Consider the following 26,280-nt stretch of genomic DNA (forward strand, 5'->3'; position numbering starts at 1 on the left):
TAAAACATAAATAAATAAACTAAGTGAATATGGGGGTTTTCTTCTTTGTGCATAACCAAGAAAAAAAAAGAAACAAAAAATCAAAATAAAAAAAAGAAACAAAGCTCTCTATAGACTTGGGGTTAATCTTGTTTGAGCTTAATAATAAAAAAAAAAGGAACCTAAATAAAAAATAAAATCTCATTTAGATCTGGGATGAACGTTTTTGAGCTCTAAATAATAAAAAAATTAAAAAAGGACTAGTAGCTTTCTCTAAATGCTTAGCTTGCAGCAACGGGGGCGATGAGGGGAACAGACCTAAGGCGAGGAGGACAGGAGTTGGTTGAGGGTTGAGCTTTGTTGGGGCGAGTGGCAATGGATGGTTGAGTTGCTAGGGTTTTGAGTGAGAAAGGGTTAGAAAGATGGATGGTTGAGTTGCTAGGAATTTTTCTTCTCAGAGGGTGGTGAGTTTTTTCTTCTCAAAGAGGTGAGTTAACCAAGGGTCCCTTGCGTGGATGAGATTTGGACTTTATAGCCCTGATGAGTTTTTCCATGTTACAACTTTTTGCTCATTAACTTTTCGTGAAAGTTGCTAAGCGGGGGTACCAATGTTCCGCAACTTTCCCCAGTGAAATAGTGTTTTGGGGAATGTGGTGGTTCCAACTTTTCACCTTTTTGTTATTCCCAAACTAGGAAAAGCTATAGTATAGGAGAAAGTTGGGGACTTTTTCATGCATTCACCGTTATCAAATGCCCCTTAGGAGAGCAAGGGGAAGGCCCTAAAGAACATGAATGGATGTAATGAGAAAAGATATGATGACTTACAGTTTGACTAAGGGTATGACCCTTGATAGAATGGAATGGTGGCAGAAGATTCATGTAGCCAATCCCAAATAAAGCTCGGAAGATGATGATGAAGCCATCTAGACTCAATCTGACACTTTAAATTACTCTTTCCAATAACTTTAAAATGAATGAAATTTAATCACATCAAGAATGTAACACTGCATTTTCAGTTTGGACAAATCTTAAACCACAAGCAATAAAAGCAAACAATTCCTGGATTTAATAGAGTTTAGTTAATGAATCCACATTAAAAGAACAAAATTTTGTAAGCAATATCACAGAAAAATGGAAGTTAAGAACCTTAGAGGTGCCAAAATTGACAATTACACTCAAAGACCCACCACCGTCGCCTCTAATTACAATGAAATGAAACGATTCCTGCATTTAACAGTGTTTAGTTAATGAACCACCGTGGAAAAACAAAAAAAATTAAGCAACATCCCAAGAAAAATGGAAGTTAAGAAACCTCAGAGGTGCCAAAATGGACAGTTTTGCTCAATGACCCACAATCCTAGCCTCATAATTGCAACCTCAAGACTCAGAAAATTTGTACTCCCAAAGATACACACGTAAATAGAGTTTCAAAAAATAAAAGTTTTAATTACATTTAATTCTCTAGAGCCTTAAATTCCTGGATTTATAGTCACAAGATGATTTTTACTCGAGCAAATAAAATGTTTCAGAGCCTAATTAAAATGAAAGGAAAACGATATAATGACAAAGAAAGAACATAAAACAGATGAACATACCCCCAGACTTTGCATAAAACTTTCATTAATTTATTGTCAGTTGCAACTTGGAATTCTAAGTTATTTGCACTCTAGTTCTGTTACTGACCCGCTCCTAAATGTCATTACTTACTCTCATAATAAATAGACTTTGGGAACTCGTCAATCAGAAATCCACATAGCAAAATTCTACTTCCAATTCAAAAAATCTTCATCGCAATTCCACTCCTTTTACAAGACCTGTGTTTAAGCTATTTCTGTGCAAACTCATAGGAGTGAAATATTTACTAATCACAAGTAACAGGGGTCACAGTGAAATTTTTAGCCGACTGTAAATAGTTGGTCAAAGGCACTAATGATGATGATGAAATAACAGGGGTCTCTGTGGCCTTGGATTAAGATCCCAGATTACCAACGACAAAGCACCAAAAAAAAAAAAAAGGTATTCCAATTAATAATATAATATATTCTTTAAAAAATAAATACAGTTCTTTGTTCCTTTTATTCTTTGCCTTAATCTAAGAAGAACACAAACTATTTTCTAATATCAATAAATAGGATCCACACATCATACATCAAAGGAAGAATTCTCATCACAAGACATGAGAATAATGTTGCATAAGAAAGGAGAGCACAAAACCGAAGGTCAGTTGTGTCGAAAAGGAAATTCTAAGTTTCAAGTCTATAAACCTATTATTCAAAACAAATAGAGGGGGACAACGTAGGGAGGGGACCCATTCACCAAAAATGGAATTCAAAGTGCATTTGACACATGAAACGCCCGTATCACACCCTCATTAAGACCCAATGCCAGTGTCACATCAAGAAATAAAGTCCAAAGAGAAAACAACCAATCCAAACCAGATAGAAAAAGCTATTTCAAAGTGGAGATACACACTATGAAGTGGTCACCATCCATCTTCTTTCTCCATCTTTTACTCTCCACCTTTCTCCATCTTCGGTAACAAATAATCTTGGTATGGCTTGAAACCTTCCTGCCATTGAGAAAATCTTTTCTTCAAGCATTTAAATATTTCCATCTCTTCTGATTCAACTTTGACTCTAGATCCACCAAAATTCAGCTTCACAGGGCTTAGCTGGTCAAAGAGTTCTGATGCATCTAGTTTCTCTTCACCTCGAGGATCACAATTTTTCTTATGCAATGCAGTAATAAAAATATCAAATCTGTGGTCTTTGTAATGTCCAAATTTTGATTTCCCAAAAGAAAGGTTTTCAAGGGGTGACTTCTCAGGATCCAAATTATTTGCCTAGGTCTCATGCAGAAATAAGTGCCCCTCTTCTTCGGGGTCTTGAGACTCAGTCCATGCATCATAATCATCAGAGAGAGGCACAACATAAGGCACTTTAGGTCTAGGACGAGATTTCAGCAGTTTCGAACTCTTGGCTAAACTGATGAGTTCTTGACATTGATTACCCATTTCAGCATCTACAGACAACCAATTAATCTCAAGAACAAAAGATGCTCTTCCTTTATCGATGATATGAAAAGTTAGCAAAAGGGGAACGGGGAGAACTGGCCCAACTAGATGGGGAGGCACTAGATCAATTACATCACCCTTCTCAGTGGGAGGACCAACTTGATCACACTTCTTAGTGGCCTTGGAGCGCGATCTCCCATAACTTTTCGATGGTACACGAAATGGAAACGGTGGCAATTGAGTGGAAGAAGAGCTAGGCATGGCTAAGAAGTCAGGACCAGTGTGATTCAGATCTGAATTCCTCACAAATGCCAACTCCACATAACACAAATTTAGACCAGTCCACATTCTCTTAGATATAATTTCATGAGCACTGCTAGGAGTATTTATGTCACCAAGAACATAGTCCATCGAGGGAAGTAAGCCAAACTCCACCTGACCTGAAGCTTTCTATGCCTCCAATATTAACTCCTTTGTAGCTTCAGTACTTTCAACATTGTTACAATGCATTGATCCTCTACTTGAAGTTTCTTCTAGTCTCGAATTCAAAACATCAGCAAGAGTTGGACCACCACTAAAGTATCCCAAGAAGTAATCAAACTTTTTGTGCAGCAATTTGAGATGATCGATGTCTTCTGGTTCCACATCTGAAGGAAATGTAGTCTTGGATTGTACCTGAACCGGTTTACAACTGGACTTTACACAAGAGAAATCCCACAAAGCCTGGTATTTCAATGTTTCAAAGATCCCATTACATGTCAGCCTAGTCATAAAGAAACCACTTGTACAATCATCTTCATGTCTCTCTGAACATGGCTCACTAAGTACACAAAAACCCAAAACCTTCTCACGCTTTTGCAGCTTATATGAATCTGTCCCGAATTCTTCTTTCAATTCACAATCAACACAACAACAATCTTGTGAAACCAAAACGATCTCAGATGGAAGACCCCAAGCATATAAAGAACCACTATCAGAGGTCCAACCTGGCTTCAAATCAACTATGGGATGAGGCCCATAACAAAAAAGGCTAAATTCACAATTTCGAAAAGAACCCACCAAAATAACGTAACCTGAATCAGAAGCCCATTTAAGTTTTCTATTAGATGGTCTTAGATCTGATAATCTATACATATTAATGTAACGCACATGATCTAGATGATGATCCCATTGCAATACAGGATCTAATGGCTTCCTAGTGTCAAATAGTAACAGATAGTATTTAGCAGCCACCGAGAATAGGAAACCATCAAAACAAAAGCTTGAACTCTATCACTCTCTATGAAATGGTGCTTGACAGAATCGCATAATTTGATCTTTGCTAAAACTGTAACCTTCACCTTCTTGTCCCTAAAATCAACCATCAAAACCGAGGTTTTAGAAGTAACAATCAAAACCCAATTGGGTGCAAATGGGCCATGCCAAAATTTAAGGCCCACTAGCTTACCAAGGTTGGCCCAATTGTATCCTTATATACACACACATTCACCAGAGTTACATTTTTATTTTCTATTTCTTAGGTATCGGGGCTGCCAAGCAATCCATAAAAACAAACCATATAACACATTGAAGTAACAAACTCATAATTTCGTTTTGAATAAGTTGACTATTGTATTAATACCGTAAATGAGTACAACTAAGAGGACATACAAAAAATAGGCAACCCAGTTTTTGGGTGCCCTATACAAAAGCCCATAAAGGGCCCAAAAAATGCTCTACAACAGATACACAAGAGAAAAAGAAAGAGAGGGGGGTGGGGGGGGGGGGGGGGGGGGAGGGGAAGGGGGGGGGGAATGCAAGCTTAAAAAATGCTTGCAATTCCCTTGGTAGAGTTAAGACTTGCTCCTTCCCTACCTAAAGTGTCCGCAGCCTCATTGGCTTCTCTAAAAACACAGCTCCAGGTAACCCTAAAGGTGCTGGACATTTGAGAGATTTCTTCAAAGATGGTCAAGTCTCCAGGGTCATGGAGTTGCCTCGGAGGCCAAAGTAATGATGTTACAAGATTCACCTTAAGCTACCAATTCAGTGTTCCAGCTAGGGTCAGTCTTCGAAGCCCTTCAAGCAATGCTTTGCCCTCCATGGTAGTGGAGTCCGTAAATTCAGCAGGCAAGGAGAATGAAAGGAGGGTAGAGCCCTCAGAATTTCTAAAAATTCTCCCAATGCCAGAGGGCCCTGGGTTGCCAAGAGAACAACCATCGAAATTAAGTTTGATTTTCCCATCTTCCGACGGTCGCCACAATGAGGAGCAAGATATACTAAGAGTTGGCTGGTATAGGAATTCATGCCAATTGTGGTGAAGATGGGCAAAGGAGAAATTTTTGTGGAGTTTGTGGTTTCTAGCCCAAAAGGAATCTAAGGTACGGGATTTGCCTATCAAGTAAGGGATGGGAGCTACCTCCCCCCCCCCCTAAAAATTATGCTATTCCTTTCGCCCCTAATTTTCTGCTATTCTTTTCTAGCTAATTGTCCACAACATAGCAGCAATAGAGGCTCTCCAAAGGAAATAACCAGATTTACTCCAAGGAGTATGTAGGTAGGTGGAAAAGAGTTGAGGGATTGACTGGGGAGTAACCCAATTCCATTTGCAAAGGTTGAGCACATTCGACCAAAGGGCTGATTCTACGTCGCAATGGATGAAGAAATAGGAATTTGTCTCTTCAACTCAAAGACACAGTGCATCTGTTAGGGAGGGATAGGCTTCTTCTCTGGAGTTGGTCAAGTGTTAACGCCCTTTCGTGCAGGGTAGTCCAACTGAAAACTTGGATCTTAAGGGGGGTGGACAGGAACCAGGCTTTGGCTGCAATAAAGGGGGTGGCAATGGTGGGAGAGGGAAGCATGGTAATAGCTCAATAGAAGGAGGCAACTGAGAAGGTCCCCGATGAGGCAGGTGACCAAATGATTTTATCTTCCCCAGACAAAGGAAGGAAACCGAGTGTAGGCGGGCTGAGAGTTCCGAAAAGTGTCCAATCTCTTGATTAGTGAGGGGCCTTCTAAAGTTCTAGTATTCCATGAGCAGGTTCCAAGTTCTAGTATTCCCTGAGCAGACAAATCATTCGGCCGCCGTAGAGTTAGGATATAGAGCGAGCAGAAGAGGGTGGGGAACTATTCTTTAAGAGGGTTGCCACCAACCCAAACATCATACTAGAATGAGATACTATTACCCAACCTTGGGCAATAACAGACCCAGTGGAACAATAGGCTACCACAATGTTGAAGAGACCTCCAAAAGCCTGATATATTACCGGTAGACCTACAAGAGGTTAGCCAAGCGTGGACTTGGCAGCAATATTTACAAGAGATGATCTCTCTCTGTAGGTGGTTAGGTTGTATGGCATACGCCATCACCATTTGCATAGCAGGGCTACATTGATGGCTCTTAAGTTGCAAATACCTAGACCACCTTGGGATTTAGGCATTGTTCAAAAAAACAGATCGTCCAGCACCTAGGTGGTCCAGAAGGCCTGGGCACATCAGGCCTAGGAGGCCAAACTAGGCGGTGGTCCCTGGGCAGCTGCCCAAGTCCTGTGCCTCGCCTAGAGGCGGAAATGTTTTTTTTTGTTTTGATTTTTTTAAAAGATATAAAGGGTTAGAAGGAGGGGTTTAGGGTTCATTTGAATCCTAAAACCACAAGAACACTTTTTAGAGAGAAAGAAATCTCCAGAAAACTACATTTCATTTGATCGAAGTGTCTCAAAGTTTGGAGTTTGAGCAATCAAAGTAAGTGCAAAACTTTATTTTTTAGATTGATTGTTTTATTTTGAGATGTTTTCCTCCGGAGTTAGTCGGAGTGGAGATCTGGGTTGGAAATATGGATACAACCCGAATCCAAATGGCAAAAATTGCGTTAGATGCAATTTTTGTGAAAAAGATACAAAAGGAAGCATAAACCGGTTTAAGAAGTATCTTGCCAGTATTAAAGGGGACGTTGCCCCTTGTAAAAAATGTTCTTGAAGCTATCAGAGAGGAGATTAAGCTATATATAAGTTATGCAAAACAAAAACAAGAACAAAATCCTTGTCATAGATCTATTTCTGCTACTTTTAGAAGAAGTGATCCGAGTTGGAAGTATGGGTACAACCCAAAACCAAATGATAAAAATTGTATAAGGTATAATTTTTGTGAAAAAGATACCAATGGGCGTGTTAGCCGATTCAAACACCTTGCTGGTGTTAGAGGTAATGTTGCTTCTTGTACAAATGTTCTTGAAGCAGATGGAGATGAGATTAGATATCTTCGAATTAAGAACCAGAAAAGGTTGAAAATAAGCCTTGTTCTATTGAAGTAACTTCTCCAGGTTCTAGTCGGAGTGGTGATCCAGGTTGGAAGTATAGTATAACCCGAATTCAAGTGATCAAAAACGTATTAAATGTAATTATTGTGGAAAGGATATTAATAAGGGCATTTATCAATTTAAAAAACACCCTGCCAGTATTAAGGGCGATGTTGCCCCCTGTAAAAATGTTCCTGAGGCTACCAGGGAGGAAATTATACAATATTTGAGTTCAGAGAAGCACAAAAAAAAAGGTAGAGCAGCTAAGACTCCTAGGGCCTCATCTGCACAGACTGCACATACTAGTAAGAGGAAGGTAGAAGAAGAGGAGAAAGAGGCAAATTCAAACAAAATAGAGGAGGACAAGCATTATATTGAAGAGAGAGATGACTCTAATGATGATGGCCTCGACTCTGATGAATATGATGAGGCTTGTCCTATTGATATTCCTTCTGATGATGATGACGACGACTGAAGACTCTTGCCTCTTGGGGTTGAGTCTTGAGTGTTGACTGTTGTGTTGAGCCATGAGTGTTGACTTTTGTTAGACTGTACATGTCTATTGTGTTGAGTGTTGAATTTTATATCCCACACTTGTATGGTTTTACAATTTATTGTTTTAACAATATGGTTTATCAAAATTCTCTTCTCCATGTCTATCTTTCTTTTTTTCAACTTGGAATATGGTATTTGGTAATTTGGTATTTTTTTTAACTGGCCGCCAAGGCGCTGAGCGACCTGAACCCCCCAGGTCGCCTAGGACCTACCTAGCCCTTTTTGATACACTGGATTTAAGTAAGCACAACTTAGCCCAAGAGATAGGAGAATTTATGGCCACCGTCACTTGACCACAAAAAGTCCCTCATAAGTTTTTCTAACCTAGCTAGGATAGAGGCAAGCATGTGAAAAAGAGATATTATGAAGAGTGGAATACTAAAGAGGGTAGCCTTGATGAGTATCAATGTTCTGGCCGAGGATAAAAATCTCCCTTTCCATGCAGCTAGCCTCCTTTCAAATTTATCAATTATTGGGCTTCAATATTTGAGCCCGTACCTCTTTGTCTTAATTATGGACGTCTTAATTAAACACCTACAGGATGAGGTACCGTGGTGCATGTTGTTCGCAGATGACATAGCTTTGATCAATGAGGCCTGAAACGACGTCAACACAAAGTTAGAACTTTGGAGGGATGCCTTAGAATTCAAAGGATATAAAATTAGCCGGACTAAGATGGAGTATATGGAATGAAAGTTTAATAATAATAGGAGTAGAGACGAGGAAGCAGTTAAGATTGACGGCCATGAAGTACAAAACAGACCGCACTTTCGATATCTTGGGTCGATAAGATTGAGGAAGATGTCGCACACATAATTAGAGCTGGGTGGGTGAAGTAGAGATGTGCAAATGGGATTTTATAAGATCGCTGCGTACCAATGAAACTGAAGGGCAAGTTCTATAAGATAGTTGTGAGACTAGCTTTGCTCTATGGGGCAAAATGTTGGGCAGACAAAAAACAATATACCCAAAAAATGAATGTAGCGGAGATGAGGATGTCGAGATGGATGAGTGGCAAGACAAGAAGGGATAAAACTCAAAATGAATCTATTCGAGAGAATTTAGGTGTGGCACAATAGGCAATATGATGAGAGAGAGTAAACATAAGTGGACTGGCCATGTGTGGCGTCGACCAAGTACAACACCTGTTTGGAGGATTGAGCTAATTCAAGTGGAAAGATTGAAGAGGAAATGGGGTTGGCCCAAAAGGACGTGGTTGGAAATAGTCCGAAAAGATATGGGGACATATGAGCTCAAACAGGGAGGCCATCTATTGCGTAAACCCTTCGGTCAGCTATGCTCTGAACCAAACGATTGTCCAGGCAATACCCATCAATTTAGATTTCACCATATTAACTCTGAAGCAGATCGCAAACTCAAACCATTGGAGGAAGAGTAGTAGGCAGTCAACTTGTCACTGGGATGCATTGCAAAAGAGGAGAGTATCGTATGCGTATTGAAGGTGGGAGATGGATGTACTCGACCTTCCAGTGTTGAAGCCAGTAAGAAAGCATGCTCGGTACATTCTCAAAATGGAGGCGTTAAACACCTCAGCCACTATTGCAAAGAGGAAGGGTGACAAAGGATCACCCTATCGCATGCCACTAGAAGCCAGAAGTATCCCTTGGGGGAGGAGCCATTAATGAGTACAGACAAAAATGGATTGGAGATGCATCCTTAAATCCATTTTCTACATTTAGCCCTGAAGCCCATTCTAGGGAGAGTCTCATCAAGAACCTTCCAATCTATGTGATCATATATCTTCTCTTAGTCAAGTTTTGATAATGAGGCCTAGGATTTTTTTGAAGGTTTGGGATGCCGCTTGACTGCCTAAGTATCGAGTAAGATAGGACGGTGGTCTGAAGTAAGACTGGGAAGAACGGAGGAGTGAGTCCCAGGGAAGAGATTGTCCCAATCTAGAGAAGTGAGGAACCTATCCAATTTAGATAAGGTGGGATTGGGGGAGTAATTTGACCAAGTGTCTTCCGCCCCATACTCATAATTGCTTCATAGGAATCAAGACAAATCTTTCTTCTAAAGTCCTACTTAAAAATTAGAGCTACAGATGTTTCTACATCAAAGGTGCTCAAGGGATTCAACTTACAACTCCCTTTCTTTTCATACCGAGTATGGATTCTCAATGGATTCAACTTACTACTTCCTTTCTTTTCATAGAAAGTATGGATTTTCCCATTCTAAGCACAAACAATTTTAGCTTAACAAAAAGACCCTTAGAGAGTGAACCAAACAGGTCATTCTCGAGGCAAAAGAACTAAGGTGGGCAGATATTACATCAATGCCAAAAATTTGAGGCCCAATATGATCCTGAGTAGTTACTGAAGAAAGGAACTGGAAAGGGGTAAAAAACAACAAACAAACACAACACTGAAACAAAACCAGCATCGGCTTACGACCCTTCCTTTTTTTTTTACATTAGATACTTCTGGTATTGAATTCTGGTCATTATTCTTTTAGATTGGATGCTAAAACTCAAGAAAGTTGGATGATAAAGCTCAAAATTGAATTGTACCAAACTAGGTTATTGAGGCACAAAAAGAATTTTGTCTGCACACTATCATGTTGTATTGTTAGTTTTACGTTGTGACTTGACTACTATATGTTATCTATCAGCCAGATCCATTTGTTTCTTTAATTCTTTATCTCATTGACATACATCAAGTCGCAATAAGAACGTCATAACATAGCATATGAAAAGAAAAGGGAGTTAGCATTGATGATAAAGAGAATACCACTTATTACAACATTTGAATTCTGGTCTTTATCATTTTAGGTTAGATGTTAAAAAAAAGAAACTTTATTATTATTGAACTAGGTAGCCATACAAATATTTTGTTCTCTAGCATTATCACATCACATTGCAAAGTTTTCAGAAATTTAGAAGGAAGGATTTGTTTTTGTGAAATGAATGAAACCATGCAAAAGGTACCTCAAGTGTATTCGAAGTTTCTGTAAATAAGTGGACAACTTCTCTAATCAGCTCTAAAGGTCTCAATCAATCCAAAATTGAAGCAAGAATCAAGTCTTACAATACTAGGTTCCAATTCCAGTTAATGCCCATAACTTATTTCAAATAGTTCTAATGGGACATGGGTTCCATCCCCAGTGGCAGCCCAACTCCAGTTTAGGCTGTTAATAAGGACCATTTCTTAGTTGTGCTGAGTTCCACTCCAGCAATTAAGACATTTCAATCCTGCTGCTAATTTTTATGGACAAATATCTTGCTTACTTTAACGCTAGGCGATGCTACACCCTTCACCATGCAAATGCTCATAATAGGTTGATCCATAGCTGAATGGATCTCCCAACTTGGCGATCCCGCTCTGGAATCTCCCTACAGCACTCTGGGAAAGGGATCTTCAAGGAATTTTGAACTTTCAAATTTTAGGATCCCAATCCTAATTATTCGGGATATCGATCCCACTACTGGGGATCTAAATCCCCACTTTAAAGACCAAGATAAAGATCAAGCTAAGGATTTTCTTTGTTTATAGCCAGCTACCAAATGTAGTTATATTTTTCATACGATTGCATTGTTTCTTGGCTATAAATAAAGAGATACCTACTTTAAAGAGTATATATAGTTTTAGATTATATATACATTAAGGTCCGGATCAAGATCCCCAAAAGTTTGGGATCAAGATCCAAAAAGTTGGATCAAAATCTTCAAAAGGTGGGATCAAGGTCCTAACATTTGGGGACCTCAATGCCTAACATATGCTCAGATGATGATGATGATGATAAATGCCTAACATGTGCATTAACCAAAGATGATCCCAACCATATGGATTTTGTAGCCTTTCACAATCTCCAACCTTTTATCCTAATGCCATCAACTATGGGCTGATCTCAGTGCCAAAATGTGACGCACAAACAAGATTAACATATAATAATCAAGTTTATAATTTGTTTAATCTACCAGTCAAAAGAAGATTCCTGGTATGCTCCATAAATTTTTGCATTAAAAAAGCTTTAGATCACGGAATGCTTGGAGTTGTCCAAAACTGGAACCCATGCCAAATATCAAAAAGTCGCAACAAATAGATGAGAAAGTTTGCAACATTGCTACCAATATGGTAACCCAAACATGGGAGGTTGTGAGAGAGAAAAGATATCGACTTTGCCAATGGCACAGAAGAACCCTAGTATGTAATGAACTCTTGTTATTATTGAAGCTACTTGATTTAAGAATAACTTAAATCTTTGAAGCGTGATCACTTCTATGAATAAGACTTCGAGATTCTAGAATCCTAGAGGTAAATTCTACTCAAGAATAAAATTTGACTATTCTTATCCAAGGTTTTGAAGTTTTATCTCTTCAGATTCAAAAACATCTTTTTTGTGTCAACCCAAAAATTAAATTGATCTAAGTGCTAGAGAAAACATAAGCTCTAGACTCCATAATGTTGTAATGTTTATAAGAGTAACCAAAAATCTTTGAAGCATGATCATTTATATGAATAAAACTTCAAGCTTCTATATCCATGTTGCAAAATTCTAACTAAGCATAAAAGCTAATGGTTCTTATTCAAAGTTTTCAATTTTTATTCTCAATAAGATCTTTTTTGCCTCAACCCATAAAGGAAATTGATCTAACTGATAGGGAAACCATAAGCTCTAGACTCCATAAAGTCTCTAAAAATAGCTAATGAGCTTAGACCTCTTAGCTTTCTCTGTCTATTTCTATTACAATTGAGTCACAACTAATACCATTCCTTCCAAATTAGCTAATTTATCTAGGAAAGTGAACTTGTGATCTAACTCCATCGGGAATAACTTCCCCTAATTGCCTAAGTTTCTTAAACAAAAGTAACATAACTATATACATGAAAATTGTCTTAGAATCCCAAAAACTGTAGAAATCCAATAATAAGATAAACAATTCAACAAAGGTAGAAAACAACAAGGCAAATGCATGAAACACATGATTAATCTCCATTCACAAATAAGAAAATGGGGGTAAAAACTCAAAGAGCTACTGACCTCAACAAAATTTGTGAATTTCGGGTCCCTATTTACGACCAATCGGTGAACCTGCAGAACTCAAGTGAATGAGATTTAAAGGTCCTGAAATCTGAATAAAATTCATAGAAGAAAAGAAAGAAAAATATAGGAATTTATACCTCGTATTCAACTTTGTGCTTCTCAGTTCCTCAAGCGGAACATAGTATTTTGCAAGACGCGTCTTCCCTTGCCTGTTCTGGAGCAATATAAACCGGATCTGCAAAAACCAAATGCATTCCGATCATTCTGTAAAACCAAACACCATTTCCTTGAATAAAAAGAAGGGGGGGGGGGGGGGGAAACGTGTTTTAATCTTAAGTGGAAAAACACTATATCACATCACATTTAGCTTCAAAAAAAAAAATCCAATTTTGATTTCAGCTGCAAAAAAAAAATTGTCAAATTCCTTCCTTAGTTCCTTCTGCATCATTTCTTACTAGATTTATAACAAAATCAGAATCAGAAACCAATAAATAAGTCAATTAGCAACAAAAATAAGAATAAATTACTGGAAAATCAAAATGGGGAAGCAAGAGATTGTCCGAAAATAAACACCTAACGAAGAAAGGTGCAGAAAAGGGGCAGCAATGAAATCAGAGCCATTACAGATGCCTGCTCCTTAGATTAAAAGGCCAGGCATGAAGCTGAAAATGTCAAGGAAAATGCTATGATCCATGTGACTAGGAAACCCAATGGTTACAACTTAAAAGTGTTTTCCGCCGTTTAATAAAATAATGGATGATGATGATCACTTGTTCCCCCTGGTCCAAAGAGCTATTTAGAATAAAGTTATTTCGGGAAAGTTTTGTATAAAACCCGAATTCTTCTTTTAATGTTATGTAAACCCTTTTTCTATTTTTCTTTCAAATGGTATAAGAAAATCCCTAACGATCACAGCACCCGTTATCTTTTTTTTTCATTTTTTATTGATTTTGACTATAAAAATTAGTCCCAATAAATCTTTTATATCATTTCATGCCAAAAAAAATTTAACCTTCTTTTTCCCTTTCAACCCATTAAAAAGGTTTTTGGGTTGAAATGGTATAAAAAGATTTATTCAGGCCAATTTTTATGATCAAAATCAATAAAAGAAGGAGATAAAAAATGATGGGGCATGATGAAATCTTTAAGGGTTTTCTTATGCCGCTTAAAAGAAAAATGGAAGGAGGGTATACCATGAAATAATACGAGGAACTAAGGTTCTACATGAAAAATTTTTATTTTTTTATTTAGATTTTTAAAAAAATTATAGGTACCGCCGATTTATGACCTCTAACTCCTCCCCTAAAACTTCGGATGTCACATTATTAACCTTAATATTGTTTATTTATTTCCCTCATCTTCCCAAGAAAAAAAAAAAAAATTTTAGACCATATACCCCCATCCCATTTTGACCCATGTTTTCAAAACACGATGTCCAACATGCTTTGATTTGACACAAAAATGTAGGGGACCAACTTGTTTCTATCCGATATAAAATGTGGGGGATTGACTTTTCATATTCAAATCTGCCGGTCCAACACAAAATGCGGCGGACCGCTTATATTGAAATTATGCCAATACGGCACATTTTGTGCCATGCCAAGTTCTTTATTTAAGTTGTGCTAATAACGTCTTAGAAAGAGAAAGTGGGACATGTGGGTTAAAATAAGGGTAGTTTGATAATAAAAAAAAAGAAATTATCACAAATATACATCAATTTTTGTCTATTTACTAAAAAACCCTCAACTTTCATAAACCTCTCTCACACTTTCTTTTTCTTCAATTTTGAGTGTTTTTTTTATTAAAATAACCTTCACGGTAGTCATAGTACCGTGAAAGGTACGTTAATTCGATAAGAATTAACCCATGTTATACAACAGTTTTAGGACCGTAAAAATTAACCTATGTTATACAGCATTTTTAGGACAGTAAAAACTAACACATGTTATACGACATATTAAGTATTGTAAAACTTAATCCATGTTATACGACATTTTAAGTATCGTACAAACTAACCCATGTTATACGACATTTTAAGTATTGTAAAAACTAACCCATGTTATACGGCATTTTAAGTACCATAAAAACTAACCCATATTATATGGCATTGTAAGAACCGTTAAAACTAACCCATGTTATATGGCACTCAAAATGCCGTAAACTCTTTTTTCCTGTTCATATTTATCTCTTTTTTCTCTCTCTAATTCTTTTTAATATTTTAATCTTATTTCTCTCTCTAATATTTTTTTTTTGTTTTTTATTTCTCCGTCTAAATCTTTTCTCTCACTAACTCTCTTTCTCGTTCTACTTTTTTCATCAACTCAACAAACACGATTCCAACAAGATACAAATTTGACTTCGTCTAATTTCCATAAGTGATGGCATTGAAGGGAGTTTTTATAAGGAATGGTAAGGTACACACGGGTTGTTATACAAATCTCCTTGGAGAGAAAAGGGAGTTAGAGAGAGAAAAAATAAATAAAAAAGAATTAGAGCGAAAAAAGAGAGATAAATATTAAAAAGAAATAGAGAGAGAAAAAAAAGATAAACATAATAAAAAGAAATAGAGAGATGAAAGAGATAAATATAAACAGATGAAGGAGATAAATATAAACAGTTGAAAATGGTTTACAGCATTTCGAGTGCCATATAACCTAGGTTAGTTTTTACATTACTTAAAATACCGTATTAGATCGATTAATTTTTATGGTACTTAAAATGCCGTATAACATGAGTTAGTTTTTAAGGTACTTAAAATGCCGTATAACATTTTAGTTTTTATGATACTTTAAGTATCATAACTGTGCTTGACGATAATACGATTAGCGTGAATGTTATTTTGGTTACAAAACGTCAAAATTGAAAAAAAAGGGTGTGGGCGAGGTTTATGAAAGTTAAAGGTTTTTTTTTTAAATAAATGAAAATTAACGTATATTTGTGAAAATTTCCCTAAAAAAAAGTTAGCCTTTTTGCTTTAGAGGGTAGATGCAAAAATAAATAGTATTAGAGTTAATAGTTTGATATCAATAATGGTTTTTTATGTGGTTTAAAGCTTCATCCAAGGGCCATCATAGCTCTATTAAGACTCTTATTATTCCAATAAGTTAGAAGACTATCATGATTCTCTCTTAGAACCGTGATGGTTCCTATGAGTTAAAAGGCATCTTGGTTCTCGTAGAACCATGATGGCTCCCATGAGTTCAAAACTTCAAGATACTACACATTTAACAAGTGGATTTATGAGTATTATGGACCTATTTGACCCCGTAATGACCTTCCTATTTTATGCAAAAAAAATATTAACAGTAAAAAATTTGGTATGAATGAGGTTTTTGAAAACATTAGGTTTTTTCAGTTTTGAAGCAACATGGATATTTTATAATTTCCCAAAATTGGGCCGTCCTTTATTAATATTTTGACAATTTTTATTAATAGAAAACAATTGAATTTTATTTATTTTAAGATTAATTGCTAGGCTCAAGAGTTTACAAGCCCAAAAGTCCTTGTCCTAGCAATATTCCCAATTTGTGTTTATCATGGAGAAAGCGTATAGACAGTGGATTCCCACGACAGCAAAGATCATTGGGAAAATTGCTAAAAACCCTCAAAAATATACTTTTTAGACACTCTATCCCCACCGTAAACATTACTTACTTATTTTTCTCAAAAATCACCTTTTATAACTAATACCTCCAACTCAAAAAGTTACATCTTTTCTGACGAAAATACCCTCCCTTCACATGACAAATCATTTTCAGATCCGAATAAAAAGAAACGCCGGACCGCATTTGTACAACCCCGTACTACTCAGTCTGGTGTACTTCAAAACACCGGACTGCCCCTACAAAATTTCGAACTGCCATATCAAAATACTAGACTACCCCTTCAAAATGGAGGACTGCAACTTCAAAATGCCAGACCGTAACTTCCAAATGCCGGACCGCCCATTCCAACAAAAAATTATCGCCGGACCGCCACCATGAAATGCTGGACCGCCACCATGAAACGCCGAACCGCCCATTCCAGCAAAAAAAAATGGTCGGACCGCTTGGTCAAAATGCCAGACCGCCCTCTCTAACAAAAATAAAGGGAAGGGTAGTTTGGTCCAAAATAAGTGAACTTTTTGTGTAAAGGTGTATTAGCTAGAAAACAATTTTTGGGGGGAGGTTCTAAGAAAAGTTGGGTGGGGTGTAAAGTGGGTAAAAAGTCCATCTTGTGGGGGTTTTAGAAATTTTCCCAAGATCATTTGCCCATATTCAAATATATTGGGGAATCCTCTAAATTCCTTTAAGTCCGGTTTGGGTACATGGATTTTGGGATAGCGGATTTTTAATATATTGGATATTACTAAAAGAAAAAAAGTTTTTATAGAGTCGAGGCTTTAAACAATCAAATTAAAGCCCACCTCAAAATTTTCACTAGAAGAGGTTGTTTTGATGCTCAAATATCCTCAAGTTGATCAACTGGACATCACGATGCATGGACATTGAAAAAGGTTGATTTCATGTTTGGAAAAAGTTTATATAAGGTTGCAACCTTATATGTAAAACTACGGATGCATCTCAAAAATCCATCGGAAAATGTAGTTTTAATGTTAAAAACCTTTGATTGATCATCTCGACATCGAGATGTACGACCATGAAAATTAAAAAGATTTTAAGTCTCCGAAATAGTGCATTTTACAACATATTATCTGCACCGTCCATTTTCAAGATTTTCATATGTTAATAGATCTACTTGATTTTAACCATTTTTAAAATTTAAATTTTTATAATTAGATAGAAAAATACTTGTAACACATTTTTGGACTGTCAATTTTTAATATTTTCAATTTTTCATAGATATGCTCAATCTACAATATTTTTGAAGTTTTAAATTTTATAATTAAAGATGAAAATATATTTTAAGGCTATCACAAAGATTTCCAGTATTGAAACCGCATTTCTCGACATCCTTTGAAGGTGCGTTCTACTTTGATTGTTTAGATCGTCGGCTCTATACGAACTGCTTAATGGCAAGTATATTAAAATTTCATGAAAATTAAATCTTGAAAAATCACCTAACTTTTCTATAATTTCATTTCGGAAGTATCTACAAAAAATTTATAGGTAAAATTCTATAGTACTTCACTTACACCTCATCACCGTCCAAAGTTCATCACAAGGTCACAGTTATCCTGTAGGATTTCAATTTTGCATAATTTTCATCATTCAAATTATTTGTTTTATATTTTATTCATATGCATCTCACTAAGGCACACATACCTACAAAATTTCAGATAATTATGATTTGTAAAAAACTTATTAAAATTCAAACACTATCATACACATGTGAACGTGTAATAAACTTTGAACGGTGATAAAGCCATAGGTGAAATACTGTAAAAATTCACCTATAGGCGTTTTGTAGTGTGTTCCTTTCATTTCCACACTAAAATATGTTTTTTGGAATTTCCAAAGCCCGTGGATTCCGCTCATCCGCCCCTTGACCTGAAACTTAGGGTACATTTGGTAGGTATGAAAATTTTAGAGAGAGAAAGTACTTGAAATTTTTTAAAGAGAAATTATCTCAAAACTTTTAGAGAAAAACTATCTCAAATTTTAAATTTTAGAGAGAGAAAGTTTATTAAAAATGTAAATAGAAGAACTCTAACAAATTTTAAGGAACAAATCTACTTAAAATCTTTTAGAGAGATAAATTGTCTCAGAATTTTTAGAAAGAGAGAAACTATCTAAGTTTAAAGTTTTAGAGAGAGAGCATCTTAAATTTTTTAGATAGAGAAACTATATCAAATTTTAAGAAAAAGTACTGAAAATTTTTAGAGGTAGAAAGTATCTCTATTTTTTTTGAGGGTGAAACTATCTCAAATCTTAAGTTTTAGAGAGAGAAAGTATATTAAAATTTAGAGATAAAAATTATACCTAATTTTAGAGAGAAAAAGTACCTAAATGTTTCATGGAGAGAAATATCTCAAAGTTTTAGAGAGAAAAACTAATATCAAAATATAAATTCTAAAGAGAGAAAACATATTAAAATTTTAGAGATGGAAACTATATCAAGTTTTAGAGAGAGAAATTACTTGAAACTTTTTTTACAGATCTCAAACTATCTTAAGAAATTTAGAAAGAGAAACTATCTCAAATTTTAAGTTCTAGAGACAAAAATTATTTTAAAATTTTAGAAAGAAACTATATCAAATTTTAGAGAGAGAAAATACTATAACTTTTTAGAGAGAGAAAATACATGAAATTTTTAGAGAGAGAAACTATGTCAAATTTTAGAGAAAATGCTTTAAATTTTTAAAAAAGAGTAATGATTTTGTAGGACCCTGTCACATACAACCATGAGACCCCATCGTACCATCGTTATATTCTACTCCATATCTCGAGGTAGGTTTTAACGTCACCTACAAACCCCTTCTCTATCTCTCTTGCTTCATTCCTACTCTCTCTCTCTCTTCGTACTCTCCCATGTCATTCCTACCCTCTGGATACTATTTAACTTCTTTTTTTTCCCTCTATCCCCCTCATTGTGCTCTCTCTCTCTCTTCCCTTGGTTTTTTTTTCTATTTCTTTGAACGTTGAACCAAAGCAATCTCATTGCGGGAACAAGGTAGAGCAACCCAATGGAAGAGGCCAGACACCAAAAAATGAGGAGGATGGGGAAGATGAGGATGCTATGGGAAGAGTTTGTGAAGCTCTGGGCGGAGGAAGAAGACCAAGAAAGATGGACCTTTCTTCCCCTGGCTTAAACATGGAGAAAACCCTCTCTCTCTTCCTTTCTCCTCTCCCTCTCGCCTCTAAATTTCATGGCAACATGGAGAGAGAGTTTGAGCTTCTTACTATAAGAATAGTAAAAGAGGCCATATCTCACAATCAACCCACCTGCTTCCCTAGATAAAGCAATTTCTTTATCTCTCTTAAATTATCCATAAAAAGGACTAGCAATTCATGCATATCCCAACAATTCTCTTTTATAAAATATCAATGTTTGGATTAGAATCGAAGGAGTCTTCATATGGAGATACATGGGAAAGTTTCTGCAATTCTTCAACCCAAGCTTTGATTTTTCACTTTAATAAAAACCCTTTCAAGGTGTAGAGAGAGAAAGCAATCAGCCCACATTCTCTAATATATTTTTGCTAAATAAAAATATGGTTATAATGCTTCACAATTAAAGCTTAGCTATTGTTTCCCATCTTCCATATTAGAGAGGGCGAAAGCGCCACAAAATTAATCTCTAAAACCGTCAAATAATCCTTGGGTAAACCCAAATACCACGTCATACCTTCTATTATTTGTAATGAAAGTTTTCTCTCTGCTCATGAACAAGAACTTCTTCAACCTGCCTATGAAATCTGACTGATGATTTTCCTCCTTGGAGAATAGGATTTGTTTTGATTTTCCTCATTAGAGAAATGATCTTCCTCTCTCTGGATAGTTTCTTCTATACTCCATACAAAGAGAGAAATGATCTCAAATCTTCAATTTTAGACAGAGAAAGTATTATTAAAATTTAAAGAGAGAAACTATCCAGAGAGAGGAAAGGGGGTAGGAGGCCTTTCCTTTTGTTATGGTGGAGATTTTGGGTCTAGTTTATAAGAAAAGCATTATTTTATAAGGAGTAAACTGTTCTTTAAAAAATATGAATAATTGAACAATAAATTGGGATATGTGAAAGGAAGAGGAGTCATGGAGGTAATTTTGTTTTGAATTTCATGCTATTTTTTATCTTCAACGGATTTTTTCGACAGATAAATATTTCTCTCTCTCTCACAATAACTACATTAAGCCAAAATATGCGTGTCATTTTCTCCCTTTTTTTGCTCTAGCTATTTCGATGGAGGAAAGTTTCATTATCTTTTTGATTTTTACTCCTTACAGGGGTTTTGGATGAGGATAGAGAAGAAATTGAAAATGGGGTGCCTTATTTATTTACTTATTTTCCAATGACCCTTATGGAATAAGGCCAAAATTTTGCAATTGGCATTCATATCCAATGGTAAGATTTTTTTTTGTTTCATTCTGTTTTTTTTCCTCTACAATAAACTAGCTATCTCTCTCCATTTTCTTTTTTTTTTTCCTCAACGAATATGGCTGCCTCTTTGCCAAAATTACTTCCTGGATCATCAAATTGTAAAGGTTGTGTAACAGGTATGTGTTCTATCCCCTTCTTATTTTGATTACTGTAGAGCGCTATAAATAGAGCTTGTAAACCCTATTGTAATTATGAAAATTTATCCCTTTCTGAGATAGTACACATTATTCTCCTTTGTTGTTCTCATATAACCTTTTTTTTTTTTTTTTATTTACTGTTGTTTGATTAATATGGGATCATCCATTTTTTTGTTATTATTCTTCTCTATTTTTCTCAAATCTAGAGAGAGAATTTTTTTTTCTCCAGAAACTTTGATTCTGTTGTTGCTTGCAATAAGGGATTCATCTGCTGAGAGGGGTGGACGAATCGCGATTAGGCTTATCCACATTAAGGCTTCATATAACCGGATGTTGCAAATTTTCTTGAGAGATTTTTCTTGACAGTCCAGACTATCGCTTGATGAGATCGTAACTAGAAACCAGATTTATTTTACTTGGTCTGCATTTATTATTATTATTATTATTCATGAATCAAAAGCTAGAATTGAAGATAGAAATACTGTATGGGCAAAAATTGTAATACGTGAAAAAGAAGATTGGCTTTGATCTTAGAGCATGAAATTTTAGATCATATAATTTCAACTAAAGTACCTACTGAGCCCCACTGATGTTAGCAATAGTGCAGAAAAATCAGCTTATGCTAATTGGAAAAGAAAATAAGAAGTGTATGAACATAATTATGAGAAACATGGATGATGAATTATTATTGAGCTTTGATAAATTTAAAAACGCCAAAGATATTTATGATGAATTGAAGATACAATTTGGGTGACTTCAATGAGTAATTTAAGCATATTGACTCAAGAGTACTATTCTTTTAAGATGAAGGAAAATGACTCTGTAGTTGAACATGTTAGAAAAATGATTTTATTGGGTAGACAACTTATTAGTGAGGCTTATGCTTTGAATAATCAACAACAACTTTTTACTATATTAAATAGTTTGCTTAGTTCGTGAGAATCTGTTGTGACTACTTTATCTTTACACTGTAAGGAGCTTATATGTTGTGGTTACTTTATCTTTAAAACCCAAGGATCTTAAGCTTTAAAATATTCTTATTCAATTGAAATTTGAAGGGGATTGTAGATTTTCAAGGAGGGCTGATGCCCTTCACATTGTCCAAACTCAAAACCTTCAAAATGCAGAATCCTTTAACAAAAGAAAACCTTATCAACTTTGGAACAATATTAAAGGAGATAATTTTGAAATTAAAAATAAGAAACATATGCACAATAGACCCAAGGGGATATATTTCGTTTGCGGGAAGGTGTGACACTTCAAATCCCAATGCTTAAACAAAAGGGCACCCAAAACACCCAACCAAGGTTGTAACTACTTATGTTTAGTGGTTTATTACATAATAGCTAATATGCCTGTTGATGATTAGTGGGTGGACTCTGGTGCCGCTAAGCACATATCCAGATCTCGAGAGGGCTTTGTAAAACATAAGGAGCTTAAAGCTATGAATATATCATCTCTATAGATAATGATTCTAAGTCTGATTTATTGGGTATTAACACTTATAAATTAGCAATCCCAAATAGGAATTTCTTGCTCCTTTTTTATACTCTTTATGCTCCATCCAGGCGTTGTAACTTGCTTTCGGTCAGGAGGCTTGATGCCAAGGGATAAAAAGTTCTTTTCAGGGATGGGAAAATTTTAATTGGGATTAATAGGAAAGTTATTATATGGGGGAAAGCTTGAGGGAATATGTATTTGATAAAATAAATGAAATTTCATCTTCTTTTGCTCACTTGAAAGTATGTGATGATGAAACTTCTTTTTTGTGGCATATACGTTTGGGTCATATTAGTAGAAACATAATTTCTAAACTTGTTAATGATGACTTAATTCCTAAAATGACAAATTTAAATTTTAAAAAATGTGAACCATGTTTATTTGGTAAAATGAGTAAAAAACCCTTTGGTAAAGTAAGTAGATCTTATGAATTATTGTCTATTATTCATTTTGATATTTGTGGACCACTGAATATAAAAACACATTATTTCATTCATTACTGATTATTTGAGATTTACTGATATTTATCTGATTAATAAAAAATCTGATGCACTTGAAATGTTCAAAGAATTTTAATTAGAAGTTGAAAACCAATTGATAAAAGCATTAAAATCATTAGAACAGACCAAGGGGGAATATTGTTCTAATTTGTTTGATATTTTTTGTAAAAGAAAATGAGATAATATACCATAAGACCATGCTCCACACACCCCAACAAAACGGTATTGCTGAAGGGCGTAACCGAACTCTTATAGAAATGATGTGCTCAATGATGAGTCATACTAACTTATCCTCAATATTTTGAGGTGAAGCATTGCATACTGGCAGGTATATTTTAAATCGAGTTCCCTCAAAATCTATAGTGAAAATGCCTTTTGAGTTATAGACTCGACGTGAACTTCAATTGGATCCTTTAAAATTTTGGGGTTGTGATGCTCATGTACTTATTCCATGCCATGAAAGATCTAATTTGCATGCTAAAAATAGAAAATGCTCATTCATAGGGTACTCTGACACCTCTAAGGGTTATAAGTTTTATGACCATGAGACTAAATCTTTGGTTGAATCTAGAGATGTGCATTTCTTAGAAGAACATATGAAAATAGCAAAACCTTTTCTTATGGATATACATGGATTATATAAAAACAAAAGAGTAAATGAACGCATAGAAAGTTATGAACCTAATGTAAAAAACGTTGATTAGAAAATGGATAGTAGGAGTGATACATTTGAACATACTATTGTAGATGATAGTGAACCAAGGAGAAGTTCTAAGATTAAAAAAACATCATATCATTTAGAACCATATCAAAGTTTTATTTGCATGGACACTTTAGGCCAATACTATAACTTTACTTGTCAAGATACTCGTGAACCTTCCAATTATAAAGAGCTATATAATTCTGATGAATCAGATTTTTGGACTAATGGCATAGATGAAGAAATGGATTCTATAACTAAAAACCATATATCAGAGTTCGTAGATTTACCTAGTGTGAGAAAACCCATTGGTTATAAATGAATTTTAAAAAGAAAACTCAAGGTTAATGGTAGTATAAATAAATATAAAGTACGACTTGTTGCTAAAATGTATAACCAAAAGGAACGTATAGATTTTGTTGATACTTTTTCTCTTCTAGAAAGATTTCATTTTGTTAGAATTTTGATATCTATTGTGGCTAATCTTAATTTAGAATTGTTTCGAATAGATGTTAAAATTGCATCTGTCAATGAAATTTTAAACGAAGAGATATACATGTCACAACCTGAAAGATATATTATTAAAGACAAAGAAAATAAAATGTGCAAATTAATCAAGTCCCTAGATGGATTGAAATAATCTTCTAGACAATGGTATTTAACTTTTTATGATGCTATTATAAAACGTGGTTTTGTTTCTAATGAAAGTAATCATTGCATTTATATAAAGATTAGAGGGAGTGAGATAGTGATATTATCTTTATATGTGGATGATATTTAATTGCTGGATATGACATGGATATGATTAATGAAACAAAATCATGGTTGAAATATAATTTTGAAATGATAGATATAGGGCCACATCATTTATTTAAGAATTGAAATTACAAGAGATAGATCAAATAGAATGCTCAACTTATCCCAAGAGCATTATTTAGAATTTGTTCTTAAAATTTTTAAAATGGATTTATGCAAGCCGGTATCCACCCCTGTTGATAAAGCAGTTCAATTGTCTATTGATTTATGTCTTATTAATGATAATGATGATATGAGAAATATTTTATATGCTCAATCAATTTGATGCATTAATTATGTTGTGTCATGTACTAGGCCAGATCTATGTTTTGCAGTTGGACTTGTCAGCATGTATCAAAGAAACCTTAGAATCATACTCTGGCAAGCAGTAAAAAGGATATTAAGATATGTCCAATGAACAAAGAAATACAAGTTGCACTATCAAGGTTCTTCCCTTATGCCTCAAGGTTAATCTGATGTAGATTGGAGTGGTAATTATGATGATAGTAAATCCACTTCGGGTTTGATTTTCACACTTGGTGGAGGAATTGTATCATGGTGCAGTACAAAACCAGATTGTGTAAAGCAAGAATGGAAGTAGAGTATGTGGCTTGCAGTTTAGGATCACAAGAGGTTATTTGGTTAATGAATTTCCTCATGGATTTAAAGTTGGAATGCCTTAGGAATGGGTCCATAAATATATTATGTGATAATCAAGTAGCCATTGCCGTTATCAAAGATTAAAAAATAAACTCTAAATCAAAGCACATTCACAGGAGTTACCACCATATTCGAGATGTAGTGAAATATGGAAATATAATAGTTGCAATAGAGATCTAACAGTTGTGTATATACCTTTTAAATGAGAGGATTGTAGATCCATTGGCTACGGCTTTGAGTTGGGACACATTCGAGAAACATGTAGTAGCTATGAGATTAAGATAAGTCCAAGTAGAAATTTAATAATAGTTTTATATTGGTAGGTATATGGAAATCCTATGTGGAAAGCATAATACCATGTACAAGATGTCAAAGGGCCTTCAGGCGGGGTATATGGAAAATACATGTGGAAAGCATAAGGCAATGTCATGTACAAGATGTTAAAGAGCCTTCAGGCCAAGTGGGAGATGTTGTAAATGTAGCCTTTCCGGCACTTTTCTCCCAAGAATTTATTTTTCAATAATAGTACTAAAGCCATATTGTATAATAAATGTGAATTCTCATGTGGTTGACATGAGGCAATGCCATATACTAGGATCCATTTTGTAGTTTTTATAATATATTGCATTGGAGGCAAAACATAGTGGTGTAATTGGATTTCTTGAAAGAATTGTTTTTTCTATATTATAGATGTACAATATTATTTAATTTTTAAATATCTTTTATCAAATTGTAGGAATGCTTGAATGACATCGTATTATGTGAATTATTAGTGGACTAACGACAAGTTTAGCTCATTATATAGGATTAACAGTTTGGTGACATCTTGTTAATCCTAATTAGCAGCACTTAAGGGAATTAAGACAAGAGTTATACTTGGATCTTAACTCCAATAGACCATGCATATGAGAGTTACAAACCAATAATTCACTATAAAAAGAGGTTAACCCCTCAAGAGAATAACATAGAGAATGATGGAAAAGGGGTGAATGAGATTCACCAAAGAGGACTCTCAAGGTAGCCTGTCATCGGATGGCTTGGTCTATATAATTTTTGGTATAGAACCTTAAGTCCCTTGTGTGATTTAAGGATAGGTCCAAGTAAGTTGTTTATCAATTTTATTTATTTAT

General features: G+C 35.2%; 1 protein-coding gene across 1 annotated transcript in view; it reads right to left on the bottom strand.

Annotated features, from left to right (window-relative positions):
• LOC18432797 (uncharacterized) overlaps window positions 1-13,587 on the bottom strand; it is a 77,893-nt gene extending 64,306 nt beyond the window's left edge. The window contains exons 1-4 of the mRNA XM_088846495.1: window positions 13,395-13,587; window positions 12,959-13,056; window positions 12,819-12,869; window positions 1,126-1,203 (exon numbers count right to left, since the gene is read on the bottom strand). The gene's annotated coding sequence lies outside the window, so the exon portion shown is untranslated. The remainder of the gene's footprint in view (window positions 1-1,125; window positions 1,204-12,818; window positions 12,870-12,958; window positions 13,057-13,394) is intronic.
• Between the last annotated feature and the right edge of the window lie 12,693 nt (window positions 13,588-26,280).

This window comes from Amborella trichopoda, chromosome 9, assembly GCF_054954075.1.
Source record: "Amborella trichopoda isolate Santa Cruz 75 chromosome 9, AtrichopodaSantaCruz75HAP2 v2.0, whole genome shotgun sequence".
NCBI classification, from domain to species: Eukaryota; Viridiplantae; Streptophyta; class Magnoliopsida; order Amborellales; family Amborellaceae; genus Amborella; species Amborella trichopoda.